The following is a 17,210-nucleotide window of genomic DNA, read 5'->3' as shown; positions in this document are numbered from 1 at the left end:
GAAATGGGATGTGTGTAGTGCATGCAGCCTACTAGCTCAGTTCCACACTCCATCCTTACCCGGGAGTGGAATATCACACCTCTGGGTTGAGGTGCAATACCCCTGTAGCAGCCGAATCCTCAGGGTGCTACACACACACCTGTCTATATAAGACCTCACAGCTCACAGTGCATATCAGACCAAAAGAGAATCATGAGCTCAAAGGAACTGCCTGTTACGATGTTAGTAGATACCCTGAAGTCCAATGGCGTGGGCCAAAAGCAGAGACTGAGACAAGAGTAGTGTGAAAGTCTATTTTAAACTCAAGTGCAAAAGATCACAGCAAACAGTTTATGAAGGTAAGTTCATTCCAAACAACACTTCTTAGAACCTAATCTGTAAGGCACGGCCTTCATTACTATTAGGGTATGCAAAAGTTAACCATAGTCCAAGTTTACTTAGGTACAGTAATATGCAAACAGAAATAAGGATAGTAAGCAGACGTAGGCATTCCTCAGTTGATTGTGGACTCACGTAGTGCAGAAGAGAAGACAAACTGGAATATGGATCTGGATATTGAAGAATGCAGGAGGTGCAGCGGAGGAAACAGCGATGTCTTAAGCAGAGCTGGAGCCGGGTATTTAAACACAGAGCAAGATGGTGACTATACCAGAGGTGTAGAGATCCAGGAGAAGTTTTCTTCAGGAAGACAAAAGTTCAGAGATCCCAGCGTGAGTGAACAACAGCCAGTGGTTCCTTTCAGCAGAAGTCCCCTTAGCAGAGGATTCAGGCAGCAATCCTTTCAGCGGATGACTAGGAGTAAACACAAGGTCAGCAAGACTCTATTCAGAGGGCTAGCACAGGTGAGTAGAAAGCTAAAAGCACACAATACTCAGGCAAGGCATGATTGCAACACATGCAGTTTAAGTAGGTCCACAGGCAGGAAACACATGACCCCAGTGAGGCAATGGAAGCCATCTTGGCTAAGGGAAAAACTACTGGCAAAGTAAAATTAAACCTGGCATCCTGACACTGCCCAAGGAGCTTAGAGACAGAATTGTGGCAAGGCACAGATCTGGCCAAGTTTACAAAAGAATTTCTGCATTAGTCAAGGGTCCTAAGAACACAGTGGCCTCCATAATCCTTAAGTGGAAGAAGTTTGGGACCACCAGAAGTCTTCCTAGACCTGGCCGTCCAGCTAAACTGAGCAATCGTGGGAGAAGAGCCTTGGTGAGAGAGGTAAAGATGAACCCCAAGATCACTGTGGCTCAGCTCCAAAGATGCAGTAGGGAGATGGGAGAAAGTTGCATGAAGTCAACTATCACTGCAGCCCTCCACAAGTCGAGCCTTTATGGCAGAGTGGCCCAACGGAAGCCTCTCCTCAGTGCAAGACATATGAAAGCCTGCACAGAGTTTGCTTAAAAACACATGAAGGACTCCCAGTCTATGAGAAATAAGATTCTTTGGTCTGATGAGACTAAGATAGAACTTTTTGGTGATAATTCTAAGGGGTATGTGTGGAAAAAAACAGGCACTGCTCATCACCTGCCCAATACAATCCCAACAGTGAAACATGGTGGTGGCAGCATCATGGGGGTGTTTTTCAGCTGCAGGGACAGGACGACTGGTTGGAATTGAAAGAAACATGAATGCGGCCAAGTACACAGATATCCTGGATGAAAACCTCTTCCAGAGTGCTCTGGACCTCAGACTTGGCCGAAGGTTCACCTTCCAACAAGACAATGACCCTAAGCACACAGTTAAAATAACAAAGGAGTGGCTTCAGAACAACTCTGTGACCATTCTAGACTGGCCCAGCCAGAGCCCTGACCTAAACCCAATTGAACATCTCTGGAGAGACCTGAAAATGGCTGTCCACCAACGTTCACCATCCAACCTGACAGAACTGGAGAGGATCTGCAAGGAAGAATGGCAGAGGAACCCCAAATCCAGGTGTGAAAAACTTGTTGCATCATTCCCAAGAAGACTCATGGATGCACTAGCTCAAAAGGGGGCTTCTACTCAATACTGGTCATTTGGTCTGACATGCACTGTGAGCTGTGAGGTCTTATATAGACAGGTGTGTGCCTTTCCAAATCAAGTCCTATCAGTTTAATTAAACACAGCTGGACTCCAATGAAAGAGTAGAACCATCTCAAGGAGGATCACAAGGAAATGGACAGCATGTGACTTAAATATGAGCAAAGGGTCTGAATACTTATGACCATGTGATATTTCAGTTTTCCTTTTTTAATAAATTTGCAAAAATTTCTACATTTCTGTTTTTTTCAGTCAAGATGGGGTGCAGAGTGTACTTTAATGAGAAAAAAAATGAACTTTTTAGAATTTACCAAATGGCTGCAATGAAACAAAGAGTGAAAAATTTAAAGGGGTCTGAATGCTTTCCGTACCCACTGTACTTCAATAAAACTCACCCTATAGATACCCTAGCCTGAACCTGCATGTCAACGGAGATGGGCATCCTACATATAGATGACAATGGCACCCTTGCTGAACGGCAGCTGCCCCTAGACCCTAAAAGTCCCTTATTCGTATTTACATAGACCAAAGATCTGACAGTCTACCAGAAACTGGTACAGATATCACATCAAACAATCAATCCTCAGTGTGTACTAAATGATTAAAGTGACAACAGTGAATAAAGTGACAATGTGCAAATTTATAAAAACACCCAAGAACGTTCCTAATATCTTTGGACCTCCAAGCCAAAGGATACATTCGGGCATCCAAACAAAGGCTACAATCAGCCCTGTTCAACACCCTAGATGCTGATTACCTGCCTTATAGTGGAGGGTGACACCCTAGTTAATGTTGACACTGTGGCGCCCCCGCTCCACGGCGGCTATCCCTGGATAACCCTAGCCAGCCCTGGAATTAATCACCCATAGAGGTATCAATGACATAAATGATCACAAGACTAAACAATAAAATGAACTTATCTTGATAAAGTGCAATACTGATGCGGATCATCTTTATGCCGCATGTCCCGATTTTAAAGAGATTTAATAAAATTTGTATTTTAGGGTTTATGTTATACTTATGTCTTATGGTATCCTAAGCTTATCTTATGCTATACTCACATTATGCATTAACACTTCACATGCTGTTACATCACCATTATACATTACATAAGACACATATCACTTTTACATATAAAACCGCAAGACAGTATTCACATGACGCGTTTGTTGTCTTCAGGGGCAGGAACAGGGTAAGACAGTCCACATCCCTACAGTTTTGTATCTTGGGCTCTGTGCACACAGCCTGCTCCAAGCTTAGCCGGTAAGAGCCCTATCTATGTGGTACAATACTGGGGTTCATCGTATGTTTTCCGCATCTACTGTATGGAGGTTTCTCTACTATCAATAAAGAGAAGGTTTTTCGCAGCCTTATTCTTAAGAAGACAGGGGGTTTAGCTCCATGTCACACTACACACCGTGGTAAGGTGTATGAGGGGAGCATAGCCCGCCTAATCTAATAGTATGGGCGTCACTAATAGGCTGTAAACCAGACACTGTGCGTGACCAGCGCCAAAATATCTACCAGTACCTCATATATAGATTTTGCATGTTATTTTTATTCAGGGTTCAGACAAGCCCATCAATGCTGGATTTGTAAACTAGGGGGTCTGTCCTCATGGGGTGCACTTAGATAGTGCTTTGCAGCCTGCCTAATCTAACAGTATGAGGGTCACTAATAGGCTGTAAGCCCTATATTGAGCACTATCTGTGTTAGGTGTCAGGTGTTTTCTGGATCCGAAATGGGTTCAGAATCATCAGTGGATTCTGTGGTCTCCCATTCCGGTCCAGATGCTGCTCAGCATCGTCATTGGTCCCAACGCCTAGCTGGTGCACGAGATGTACAAGCTGTCTCTTGGGTCTTTGTTCCTAGCAACATGAAGGATAGGTTGCGGAGGGAAACATGGCTGTTACAGCCTAAGTCCAGGATACACTGCACTGAGCATGCCCGTGACATAGCGGACCGTGATTGGTGGTTTGGGAGTCAGCTGATCCGGTGACCTGGCACCGCCTGATTGGTCGCGGGTGACATCACCAATAATGTGACGATGGGCAGGGCTTAATATTTAAATAGCACGCCCACAAACATGGCGGCGCGCTCTGATCATTGAGCTAAGTTGGTGTTATTGTGTGGACGCTTGGTCGTTTCGGCTCCACGTGTACTTTTGCTGTTATAGCTTCTGACAGGCAGGTTTAGCAGGGGATAGACAGCCTTAGATGGAGGGAGGCAGGTAGCTTTGTCTGACACTCTGGCTCCAACAAGGGGGTCGCTATACACCCCGAGCAGACTGCGGACTCCGTATTCCCGGCACCGCCTGTTAGCCACGTGGAGAGATACTCCTCAGTCCGGTAGCACGCTGGCTGGGAGCACGTATAAGCCGGCGTGAATCACACACGCATCCGAGCGCCTGCTGCGTAGCCTCTGTGCAGTTAACAGGGCTACGGCTACATTATGTGTCGCACATCTCTCGTGCAGTTAACGGAGATAGTGCGAATCCCTATTCCCGTTCCGGTGTGCAGTAACACGGGGGGGATTGTTATTTCAGTTGGTTGTTTTACCTTCTTACCCGGAAGGTGTTCGTCCGCAGTCCTCCAGGCTGCATCACGGACCCCGGGTTCGTTTGCTTTCCATTATTTAATAAAGTTGTTTGCAACCATTCCCCTAACAATCTGTGTGTGACCAGTGACCTATACAAGCCATTTTTTGTGTGCAGTTTTAATACTAAGCAATGACCCCCTCCAAGAATTGGTAGGTTATGAGTTGGTTGTCTCATCAGTATTTTGCACCTGTGCTGCCCCTGCCTTTATTATATGGTTTGCTTCATCCTGATTAGTGCATTAGTTTTGAGACCTGGGCTGGAGAATAAATACTGTTCCTCTTTTTTGCAGTGTTAATAATTTTTTTCAGTTTTAATTCAACTACTCTAGCATCAAGCTCCTAATTCGCTTTGTCTAAAGGAAGTTAGATGGCAATGTTTTATTGTGTGAGGTATGGAACTCTCTACCACATGACCTTGTAATACTTAATTCTCTAAAAAAAAGTTCAAGGAGGTCCTGTGTGACTTTCTTGAATAACATTACAGGTTATTCATACTAGATTTTGTTATGGGACGTTGATCCAAGCAACTAGTCTGATTGCCATATGTGGAGTCGGGAAGGAATGTTTCCCCTAATTTTGGGCAAGCAGCATCTGCCTCATGGGTTTTTTTGACTTCCTCTGGATCAACACATAAGCTTTTCACAGGTCTCTATATATAGTGTGATGGCTCCCACAGCTCTTTATATACAGTACTAGATGGTGGCCCGATTCTAACGCATCGGGTATTCTAGAATCTGTATGCGGCCGACCAGGCGCAATCAACAGAGTGGTGTTTAAATGTGGCGCCAAAATCGCTGATTGGTCGCGGCCGCCGGCCACGACCAATCAGCAGAGCGGTGTTTAAATTTGGTGCCAGTATCGCTGATTGGTCGCGGCGCCAATATCGCTGATTCCGACCAATCAGCGAATCGTATTACTGAGGACCGGGCAGCGACGCTACCTGTGCGGGTACTTCCGCTGCAAGGAACCGGGAGATGGCCGGATGCTCACAGCCGAAGTATCCCGACTGGCGGCGCCGCTCCCCGGTCCTCGCTTCACACTTGCCGTCGGGAGATCAGCGGCCCTAGCCATTGATCTCCCGACGGTAGCCGCATGGAGGTCAGCGGCGCCGCCGGTCGCGGTACTTCTGCTGCGAGCAGCCGGGAGATGAGCGGCTAGCGCCGGTCATCTCCCGGCTGCATCGCCGCTGACCTCCGTGCGGCAGATGAGCTGCTAACGGCCGCCATCTTTTTCTGAAATCCCGCGTCGCTGATTGGCCGCGGCTGGACCAATCAGCGACGCAGGATTTCCTGGACAGAAGGACAGACAGACAGACGGGATAAGACGATTATATACAGTACAGACCAAAAGTTTGGACACACCTTCTCATTTCAAGATTTTTCTGTATTTTCATGACTATGAAAATTGTACATTCACACTGAAGGCATCAAAACTATGAATTAACACATGTGGAATTATATACTTAACAAAAAAGTGTGAAACAACTGAAAATATGTCTTATATTCTAGGTTCTTCAAAGTAGCCACCTTTTGCTTTGATGACTGCTTTGCACACTCCAGCTTCAGAAAGATTATGGACGCATCACATTTTTTTTTACGGACAGGGAAAAAAGTGCCCTATTTTTATGGACTGTCCAAGAATTTCTGGACAGTTGGCTACCCTGCTATTAGTTCCACTGGGGTGGCAGCCTAGGTGGATGCTGGAAGCACAACCGTCTCTCCCTAAGATTCGGAGAGGGAAGGCCACCGATTCCTGACCCTTGCTGTGGCCTTTTCGTTGAGAGGGATGGTTTATTGAGGGCCCATATATACACACAGTCATGGCCGGAAGTGTTTAGCAACCTTGAGATTGTTCCAGAAAGTGAAGTATTTCTCCCAGAAAATTATTACAATTACACATGTTTTGTTATACATTTGTTATAATATTTATTTCCTTTGTGTGTATTGAAACAGCACAAAAAAATGGGAAAAAAAGGCAAATTGGACATAATTTCACACAAAACTCCAAAAATGGGCCGGACAAAATTGTTGGCACTTTTCCAAAATTGTGGAAAAACAACTTTGCTTCAAGCATGTGATGCTCGTTAAAACTCACCTGTGGCAAGTAACAGTCGTGGGTAATATGAAAGTCATACCTGAGACCAGATAAAAAGTGGAGAAGATAGATAGATATGAGATTGATAGATAGATAGATATGAGATACATAGATGGATATGTGGCACCCCAGGGTCTGGTTACCACTGTAATAGAAATATTATGTCTGAGAGCAAGTGGGAGGTTTCCTGGTTCGGAGCCCTTAAACATGCAACACCTCCTGTCCCAGACCAGATAGGGGAGGAACCTGCCCTATATAAACTGGATCTGGGGCGGGGTTAGTGAAGTCAGAGCCTGGAGTTAGTTCCAGACACAGGGAAAGTAACAGCGAGGAGCTCTGTAGGAGCAGGAGCTGAAGACCAGGGACTTGAGCTAAGCGGAGTTCGTCCTGGCAGAAGACTCTGAGAACCGGACACAGGAGTCCGAGGTTGCGGGGACTTATATATACCCAGCAGCAGAAACCCGCCGGCAGGGGATTTCAAGTCCTCTGGCCATAGAAGCCCGGAGGCTCAGTCACGAGCAAGGGACCAGCACTGCAATCGAGGAGCGGGGGCTATCAGAAGGCCCCAAGTCACCAGCCATACAGGTGAGCACCACACGGAACACTCAGGGACGTGGGCTACTTCCACTCGCTTACAGCAAGGTAGCCAGGAAGAGTGCAGATAGTCAGGGAGGCCTACAACTCCACCTGGCCAGGGGAACTCCAGTTTGCTCACAGACTGACCAGGCCTCTTATGCTAGCCCGGAAGCGTCTGCCTTATCACCATCAGTAAAGACCCTGAACTGCACTGCAAAGCCTCTGAGTCGTTCCTGCTGCGCTCGTGCACCATCACTCCTATCATCCACACTCACTAGCCTGAGGCTATACTCCTCCCGTGGGGAGTTATACTACACTCTGCTGCCCTCACAACATCAGCCTCAGAGGTCTGCTCAGCAGCGGCGGTTCTTATTGACCGCAATCCACGGGTGGCATAGTCGGACATTGCATTATACTGATACAGAGACTGCCACAATATTGGTCTGGCCACCCTGAGCCACGGGACCGGGTCGCCACTACTACTCCCAGCATTGCCCTGAAGTCCGGTCCCGGGTGCCCCATGGCCCAGGGGGCGCGTCTTATAGATAATAGATAGATGATAGATAGTCCTATGATATGAGATAGAGGTCGTTATAGACAGGTTTATACACTCTCTCCCGAAGTCAGTAAAATCCTGGGTTGCCCAGGGAGATCCCTATAATGCTGATGACTTGGTGGGGTTGGTGGAAAGATACCAGGCGGTTGAGAGTCCGTTGGGAAAACAAGGGGTCGTAGCCTCTCAATACTGGGGTTCCCAAAAGGTGGCGGACACCCAAAAGAAGCGAGCTAGTGCCACACCTGGGGGGCATCCTAGAGTTCAGGAGGGGTCTGAGTTGCTGCCCAAGGTCCCACCCCATAATATAGTGTGTTGGAGATGTCATACCCCTGGCCATATTGCCTCCCGGTGTCCCATAACCTCTGAACCAATGGACTGTAACATGGGCCGGCGTTGCTCTTATTTTGCCTACCCCGCCTGCAGCGCGGTTCGTCAACATGGCGAGGGCCCTCAGGCATGCTCAGTGTCAGTTAACGGGGCACAAGTCTCTGGACTATTGGTCTCAGGAAGTTTGGTGACCCTGATAAGGGCCACACTCCCTCATCGGCTGGTTTCTGGGAAGGTGGTGGATGTCCGGTGTATCCATGGGGACGCTAAGAACTATCCTGTGGCCCAGGTGGATGTAAACACAGACTGTGGCACCACATCTCATGAAGTGACGGTCGTTAAGGACCTATTGCATCCCATAATAATTGGACGTTACTTTGCATTATTCTGGGAAATGTGGGGGAAAGCGGGGACACCTGGTTGCTTGGACGACAGCCAGATCGCCCCTAAGGAAACTTACCCGCAGAACATAGTAGATGAGTTTCCCATGTGTGTGCTGGTGGGCAATGAGGATGAAGTAGCATCCCCTGAGTCCAATATCCCTGAGCATTTTGCTGTGAATGGGGATTTGCTGTACAGAATAACCAAGCCAAGGGGTGAGGTAATAGAACAGTTGCTGGTGCCAGGGCCCTATAGACGCAGGGTGTTAGACATGGCTCATTCTCATGTGTTGGGTGGTCACCTGGGTGCAGACAAGATTCAAGAACGGATCCTCCAAAGATTCTACTGGCCAGGTTGCTATAGAGAAATATAGAGTTATTGTCGTTCCTGCCCCACATGCCAGATAACCTCCCCAGTGGCCCACTTCCGCAGTCCCCTAGTGCCACTACCAGTCATCGAGGTTCCATTCGAACGCATAGCAATGGATCTAGTGGGGCCTCTGGTCAAGTCCGCCCAAGGGCATCAGTATATCCTGGTGGTATTAGATTATGCTACATGGTATCTGGAGGCCGTACCACTACGAAACTCCTCCACCAGGTGTATAGCCCGGGAGTTAGTCCACATGTTTTCAAGAACCGGGTTGCCTAACGAGATCCTAACAGACCAAGGAACTCCATTTATGTCGAAGGTCATGAGAGAATTGTGCAAGACACTGCAGATTGCACAACTGAGAACCTCCGTGTACTCTCCCCAGACGGACGGACTGGTAGAGAGGTTTAACAAAACCTTGAAAGCAATGTTGAGGAAAGCAGTGGAAAAGGATGGCCGAGACTGGGACTATATGTTGTTCGCCATGAGGGAAGTTCCCAAAGCTTCCACAGGTTTCTCCCCGTTTGAACCACTCTATGGACGACACCCTCAGGACTCCTGGAGGTGGAGAAAGAGTCCTGGGAAGCTGAGACCACTCCCTATAGGAGAGTGGTGGAGCACGTTGCCCAGATGCAAGAGAGGATTGCCCATGTGATGCCCATTGTGAGGGATCACCTCCTCAAGGCACAAGAGGCACAGTCCAGGGTGTATAATAGGTCGGCCAGGGTGAGATCGTTCAACCCAGGAGATCGAGTGCTTGTGCTAGTCCCACAGTGGAGAGCAAGTTCATGGCCAAGTGGCAAGGCCCCTATGAGGTGGTAGAGAAAGTGGGGGAAGTCAACTTTAAGATCCACCAACCAGGGAAGAGGAAGCCCTACCAAATTTACCATGTTAACTTGATTAAGCCATGGCAAGATAGAGAGCCTGCGGAAGCTCCCTGTTTAGTGGCTGAGGCTGAGGCCGATGTGAAAGAGGTCAAGGTGGCAGAGTCACTGTCACATGCCCAAAAGCAACAGTGCAAAGAGTTGTTACAGCGAAATAAAGACATGTTTTCGGAGTTGCCAGGACTCACTCAGGTCATAGAGCATGAGGTTCTCACAGAGCCTCATGTTCGCGTCAATCTAAAACCATACCGGATCCCCGAAGCCCGCAGAGAGGTGATCTCTAAAGAAGTAAGGCGGATGCTAAACCTGGGAGTCATTGAAGAGTCCAAAAGTGGATGGTCCAGTCCTATAGTCTTAGTGCCGAAACCAGATGGGGAATGGCGGTTTTGCAACGACTATAGGAAGCTGAAGGAGGTCTCAAAGTTCGACGCCTACCCAATGCCTAGGGTAGATGAGCTTATCGAAAGGCTAGGTCCCGCTCGGTACATCACCACTCTGGACCTCACCAAAGGATATTGGCAAATTCCCCTGTCCACAGAGGCTAAGGAGAAGACAGCCTTCTCGACGCCAATACGTCAGGATGCCGTTTGGGTTGAAGGGAGCTCCGGCCACCTTCCAGAGAGCCATGGACCGGATCTTAGCACCCCACAAACAGTATGCAGCGGCCTACCTAGATGCTATCGTCATATTTAGCCAGGACTGGGAAAGTCATCTGGACAAAGTTCAAGCCATACTTGATGCCCTAAGGAAGGCGGGCTTTACTATCAACCCGAAGAAATGTGCCATGGGGATGGAGGAAGCCAAGTACCTAGGGTACGTGGTTGGTAGAGGGGAAATAAAACCACAAATAAATAAGGTCGAGGCGATCTTGAACTGGCCACAGCCCCTCTCGAAGAAGCAGGTCAGGGCGTTTCTAGGCATTGTGGGCTACTATCGAAGATTTGTCCCTAACTTTGCCCTGATAGCAGCCCCACTGATGGATCTTCTGAAAGGGATGAAGTCAGCTATGGCCAAGTGGTCCCCGGAAGCAGAAGCGACCTGCCAGGAATTGAAACTGGTCCTCTGTAAACAACCAGTCGTGGTGGCACCCAGCTTCTCCAAGGAGTTTGTGGTCCAGATGGATGCATCGGATGTCGGGCTGGGAGCAGTCTTGTCCCAGGAGATTAACGGAGAAGAACACCCTGTAAAATACCTCAGTCTGAAGCTCTCCGCTTGTGAGAAGGACTACTCCATTGTAGAAAAAGAATGTTTGGCCATTAAGTGGGCGTTAGACACTGAGGTATTACCTATTAGGTAGAAGGTTCAGGTTAGTGTCAGACCATGCCCCATTGAGGTGGATGCGAGAAAAGAAGGGAAACAATGCCAGAGTGACTAGGTGGTTCCTGGCTCTACAAGATTTTAGTTTCCGGGTAGAGCATAGGCCTGGGAAACAACATGGGAATGCCGCTGCCTTGTCAAGGATTTATTGTATGGTGACAGAAGGTGCCAAGCCCTACGGCTTTGGACAGAGGGGGGGTGTATGTAAGGTTGCTGCCGGACAGATCGTGGATGGGAGGTATGTGTCCTCGAAGTGCCATGCTTCGGTGATGTAGGATCCGGAGAAGCAGGCTCCAGCACACATAGTGCTGAGAGGAATTTAATGGGTCCGGATTACAGGGCCGGGTTTTATGAGCAGCTGAAAGAGCTGGGGGGAACAGCTGCTCACTTACCTCCAGTCCAGGTCTTGGAAGGCTAATTTAAGACAGCTGCACCTGTCTCTGTCTGTCTGTGTTTGCTGGGCAAGGTGAGCAGACCTTGCAGGTGCTTCTTAGACTCTGCAGGAGGCAGAGAAAAGCACCTTGTTTAAACGGCTGAAGCCGTGCTGCATGGACTTGTTATTTTGAGCTTTGTTCTGTTATTCCTTTTTGTGCCAGGAAAAGGCTGTAACTTTTGTTTCTTAACTGGTGTATGGACACTAAAATAAGCCACCAGTTTGTTTGAACCCGTGGACTGCATCACTGTGTGAACCTGTGCCTACCTCCAACGCGGCTCAGTGAGTACAAATCCCTACACTATCTATCTATCTATTTATCTATCTATCCATCTATTTATTCATCTATCCATCTATCTATCCATCCATCATACATGGATAGATAGAAAGATAGATAGATACATATATGGATAGATAGATGGATAGATAGATATGAAATAGAGAATATAAGGATAGATAGATGATAGATAATCCTATGATATGATAGGTTTGATCGTGCATTTCCAATGTCTCTTACCACTGCTGCCATGATAGAGCATTTTCTACACTTTCTCGGTTCCCTCTTCCATTGCTGGAGGCTAACTTCTGCCGCATGAAATACAGTGGTGGCCAAAAGTATTGGCACCCCGGCAATTCTGTCAGATAATACTCAGTTTCTTCCTGAAAATGATTGCAATCACAAATTCTTTGGTATTATTATCTTCATTTAATTTGTCTTCAATGAAAAAACACAAATAGAATTGTCCTAAAGCCAAATTGGATATAATTCCACATCAAACCTAAAAAAGGGGATGGACAAAAGTATTGGCACTGTTTGAAAAATCATGTGATGCTTCTCTAATTCGTGTAATTAACAGCACCTGTAACTTACCTGTGGCACCTAACAGGTGTTGGCAATAACTAAATCACACTTGCAGCCAGTTAACATGGATTAAAGTTGACTCAACCTCTGTCCTGTGTCCTTGTGTGTACCACATTGAGCATGGAGAAAAGAAAGAAGACCAAAGAATTGTCTGAGGACTTGTGAAACCAAATTGTGAGGAAGCATGAGCAATCTGAAGGCTACAAGTCCGTCTCCAAAGACCTGAATGTTCCTGTGTCTTCCGTGCGCAGTGTCATCAAGAAATTTAAAGCCCATGGCACTGTGGCTAACCTCCCTACATGTGGACGGAAAAGAAAAATTGACGAGAGATTTCAACGCAAGATTGTGCGGATGGTGGATAAAGAACCTCGACTAACATCCAAACAAGTTCAAGCTGCCCTGCAGTCTGAGGGTACAACAGTGTCAACCCGTACTATCCGTCGGCGTCTGAATGAAAAGGGACTGTATGGTAGGATACCCAGGAAGACCCCACTTCTTACCCCGAGACATAAAAAAGCCAGGCTGGAGTTTGCCAAAACTTACCTGATAAAGCCTAGAACTGGAAGTGCATTGAGGTGAAGGTGAAGAGGTATTGGGAATCCTGCAGAAACTACCTGTGTGAATTGCGTGAAGAGGTATTGGGAATCCTGCAGAAAATACCTGTGTGAATTGCGTGAAGAGGTATTGGGAATCCTGCAGAAAATACCTGTGTGAATTGCGTGAAGAGGTATTGGGAATCCTGCAGAAAATACCTGTGTGAATTGCGGTGAGTGCTGCATTGTGATCTGCTGAGTGCTTTTCTACCTGTTTAGATTTATTGGGCTTTTTAAAATCTATTTTCTCACTACAGTTTTAGTTTCTTAGTTTACTACCTGTGTATTTAAAGGTTAACTACATTGCACTAAAATCCTGAGGTGAAGATTTACTCACAAGGGGTTAATTAAGGGGAAGGGGTCATAATTAAGGGTTTATAAGGGGCAGCTGGTTGGGCATAAAGTCCTTTGGAAGTGCATTGAGGTGAAGGGTACATTGCTGGAAAAGGAAAAAAAAAAAAAAAAAAAAAACACTTTAAATCTCTTAGTTTGCGAGTGTGAACGAGCTGCGTGTGTCCGGAGCGTAAGTGCGAACGAAAGTAAGTGTGTGACTTGTTTTTCAGTGACTTTGGATTCAGGGAGTTTGGAAGGGAGGACTTAGGACTGAATTGCTGACTGTATTTCATTCTTTCTTTACTTTACTTTTTACTTAATTAATCCACCTGACCTACTTAGCTGATTCCCCCGTCCATACTTGATACTTAATTGATCCCCCGTCCATACTTAACTGATCCCCTGCCAATATCTAATTGATACACTTGCACATCCCTAATTGATCCCCGTCCATACACCTATATATAAATAATTGTGTTTTGTACTTGTATATATATACTGACTGTATCCCCATATTTAGAATGACGTCCATGTTGGACGGAGCCGTGCAGTGTACATCTTGCGCAATGTATGCATTCCGTGAGCACCCACTCGAGGATCCATACTGCTGCGAGAGATGTGAGCATATCGTGCACTTGGAAGCCCAAATTCTGGATCTAAGTGCTCAGATAGCGGTACTGAGGAGCATCGACAACATAGAACGGAGTTTGCTGCTCACCGAGTAGACACTCAATGGGTCAATACTGGGGGTGGAGCATAGAGGGGAAGTGCAGGCTGAACAGGCAGGGAGCTGGATAACAGTAAGGAGGGATAGAGGGAAGAAGTATAGGAAGGCTGGTTCAGAACCGGCATTATTGGAGCATGACAGATCCTCTGACCGCCGGGGGAGTGTATGCTCCAGTAATGAGGGGGAGGGGGGAAGTGTAGGGCAGGCAAGACAGGTTCTGGTAGTGGGTGACTCTATTATTAGGGGGACAGACAGGGCAATCTGTCACAAAGACCGGGATCGCCGAACGGTGTGCTGCCTCCCTGGCGCTCGAGTCCGGCACATCGCGGATCGGGTTGACAGGTTACTGGGTGGGGCTGGCGAAGACCCAGCGGTCATGGTCCACATCGGCACCAATGACAAAGTGAGTGGTAGATGGAGGGTCCTTAAAAATGATTTCAGGGACCTAGGTAGGAAGCTTAGGGCAAGGACCTCCAAGGTAGTTTTCTCAGAAATACTACCAATCCCGCGAGCCACACAGGAGTGCCAACAGGAAGTTAGGGAGGTGAATAAGTGGCTAAAGAGTTGGTGCAAGGCAGAAGGGTTTGGGTTCATGGAGAACTGGGCCGACTTCGCGGTCATATACAGGCTCTACCGTAAGGACGGGCTGCACCTCAATGGGGAGGGTGCAGCGGTGCTGGGGAAGAAGATAGCTAATAGGTTGGAGGAGTTTTTAAACTAGAGACGGGGGGGGAAACCAAGGAAATAGGTGGGATGTGAGGCAAGCAAGGGGGAAGGGGAGAAGTGAATATAATGAGGGTGGAGAGGGGGGTGGGGATAGTACAGTTAGATCGTTAGAGAAGAATAGGATGCTAAATAACCCCAAAGTTTTATCTTGCATGCTGACCAACGCAAGAAGCCTGACCAATAAGGCGGATGAGCTGCGGGCGCTTATATGGGAGGAGAGGTATGACATCGTAGGTATAACAGAGACTTGGCTAGACGATAGCTACGACTGGGCGGTAAATTTATTAGATTATAGTTTATTTAGAAGGGACCGGAAACAGGGGAAAGGCGGAGGAGTCTGCTTATATGTAAAGTCATGTCTAAAACCCAGACTAAGGGAAGATATAGGAGAGGGAGAAGAGGGGGTCGAGTCCATGTGGGTAGAGATAGAGGGAACTAAAAATAATAATAAAATATTACTGGGGGTCTGCTATAAGCCACCCAATATAACAGAGGAGAATGAGAATCTGCTATTAGGACAAATAGACAAAGTAGCAAAACATAATGAAGTGATTGTAATGGGGGATTTCAACTACCCGGATATTGACTGGGAAACAGAAACCTGTAGATCTCAGAAAGGAAAAAGGTTCTTGACAAATATTAAGGATAATTATCTCTCCCAACTAGTGCAGGAACCAACGAGAGGGAAGGCCGTGTTGGACTTAATATTGACTAATAGGCCTGATAGAATAACTGAGGTACAGATAGGGGGGCACCTAGGTAATAGCGACCATAATATTATCGACTTCAAAATGCCCTTCAGTAGGGTTATCAATAAGGGAACAACAAAAACATTAAACTTTAGGAGGGCGAAGTTTGATCAGCTGAAAGAAAGCCTTCAACTTATTGACTGGGACAAAGTTCTTAATCAAAGGAATACGAATAGTAAATGGGAAACCTTCAAAAGAATTCTGAATACTCAGTGCGAGAGGTATATACCGTATGGGAATAAAAGGGCCAGAAATAAGAGGAAACCAATATGGTTGAACAAGAACGTAAAAGGGGCGTTAAATAGCAAAAAAGAGGCATTCAAGAGATTAAAACAGGAAAACAGTAAGGAGGCACTAATGTGTTACAAGGAAAAAACGAGAACTTGTAAAAAACAAATAAAAATAGCGAAGGAGGAAACAGAGAGACGTATTGCTAGGGAAAGTAGATCAAATCCCAAACTGTTCTTTACGTATATAAATAGTAAAAGGATTAAATCGGATAATATTGGATCAATAAAAAGTGAGGAAGGCAAAATCATAGAGAAAGATGAGGATAAAGCTAATCTATTAAATAATTTTTTTTCGACAACTTTCACAAAGGAAATCAAACTAACAGGAGAAATGAGAAGTGACAAGCTTAATCCTCCACTAAGTATGACAAATCTAACCCAAGCTGGGGTACAGAAACGCCTCAGTAACATTAAAATAAACAAATCACCAGGACCTGATGGCATACACCCACGGGTACTAAGGGAACTAAGTAATGTGATAGACAGACCGTTATATCTTATATTTAAGGACTCTGTTGAGACTGGGTCTGTGCCACTTGATTGGCGACAGGCGAATGTAGTGCCAATATTCAAAAAGGGAGCGAAAAGTGACGCCGGAAACTATCGGCCGGTGAGTCTGACGTCCGTTGTGGGCAAAATTTTTGAAAGCTTCATTAAAGAGGCAATTACGGAGCATCTTGATGCTAATAATCTTTTAATCCCGAACCAACATGGATTCATGAGGAATCGCTCCTGCCAAACAAACCTGATTGACTTCTACGAGGAGATTAGCTCTCGAGTAGATCAGGGGGAACCAGCGGATGTCGTGTATCTCGACTTCTCAAAAGCTTTCGATAGCGTGCCACATAATAGGTTGGTATACAAAATGAGAATGATGGGGCTGGGGGAAAATGTCTGCAAGTGGGTAGCTAACTGGCTAAGGGATAGAAGGCAGAGGGTGGTTATAAATGGAATATACTCAGATTGGGTAAGCGTCACTAGAGGGGTTCTTTACGGTAAGAGCAGTGAGAATATGGAATTCACAGAGTGAGGAGACGGTGATGTCAGATTCACTACACCAGTTCAAGCGGGGACTGGATGCATTTCTAGATACCAGGCAGATTTCAGCATATACTTAAAAATAAAATAAAATAGTAAGTTGATACAGGGATTTATTCTGACTGCTGGTTTCAGAGTCAGGAGGGAATTTTTCCTCAGGTGAAGATTGGCCAAATCATTTGGGGTTTTTGCCCTCCTCTGGATCAACTTTACCAATTACAGAACTAACAGGTCGAACTTGATGGACGCAAGTCTTTATTCGGCTTTACTAACTATGTTTACAAACTATGTTACTATGTTTTGGAAGAATGTTCTCTGGTCAGATGAGACAAAAGTCG

This window comes from Phyllobates terribilis, unplaced genomic scaffold (assembly GCF_046119375.1).
Source record: "Phyllobates terribilis strain yellow unplaced genomic scaffold, ASM4611937v1 Scaffold_282__1_contigs__length_2493038, whole genome shotgun sequence".
NCBI classification, from domain to species: domain Eukaryota; kingdom Metazoa; phylum Chordata; class Amphibia; order Anura; family Dendrobatidae; genus Phyllobates; species Phyllobates terribilis.
The sequence above is the reverse complement of the archived record's forward strand: the minus strand, read 5'-3'. Positions refer to the sequence as shown.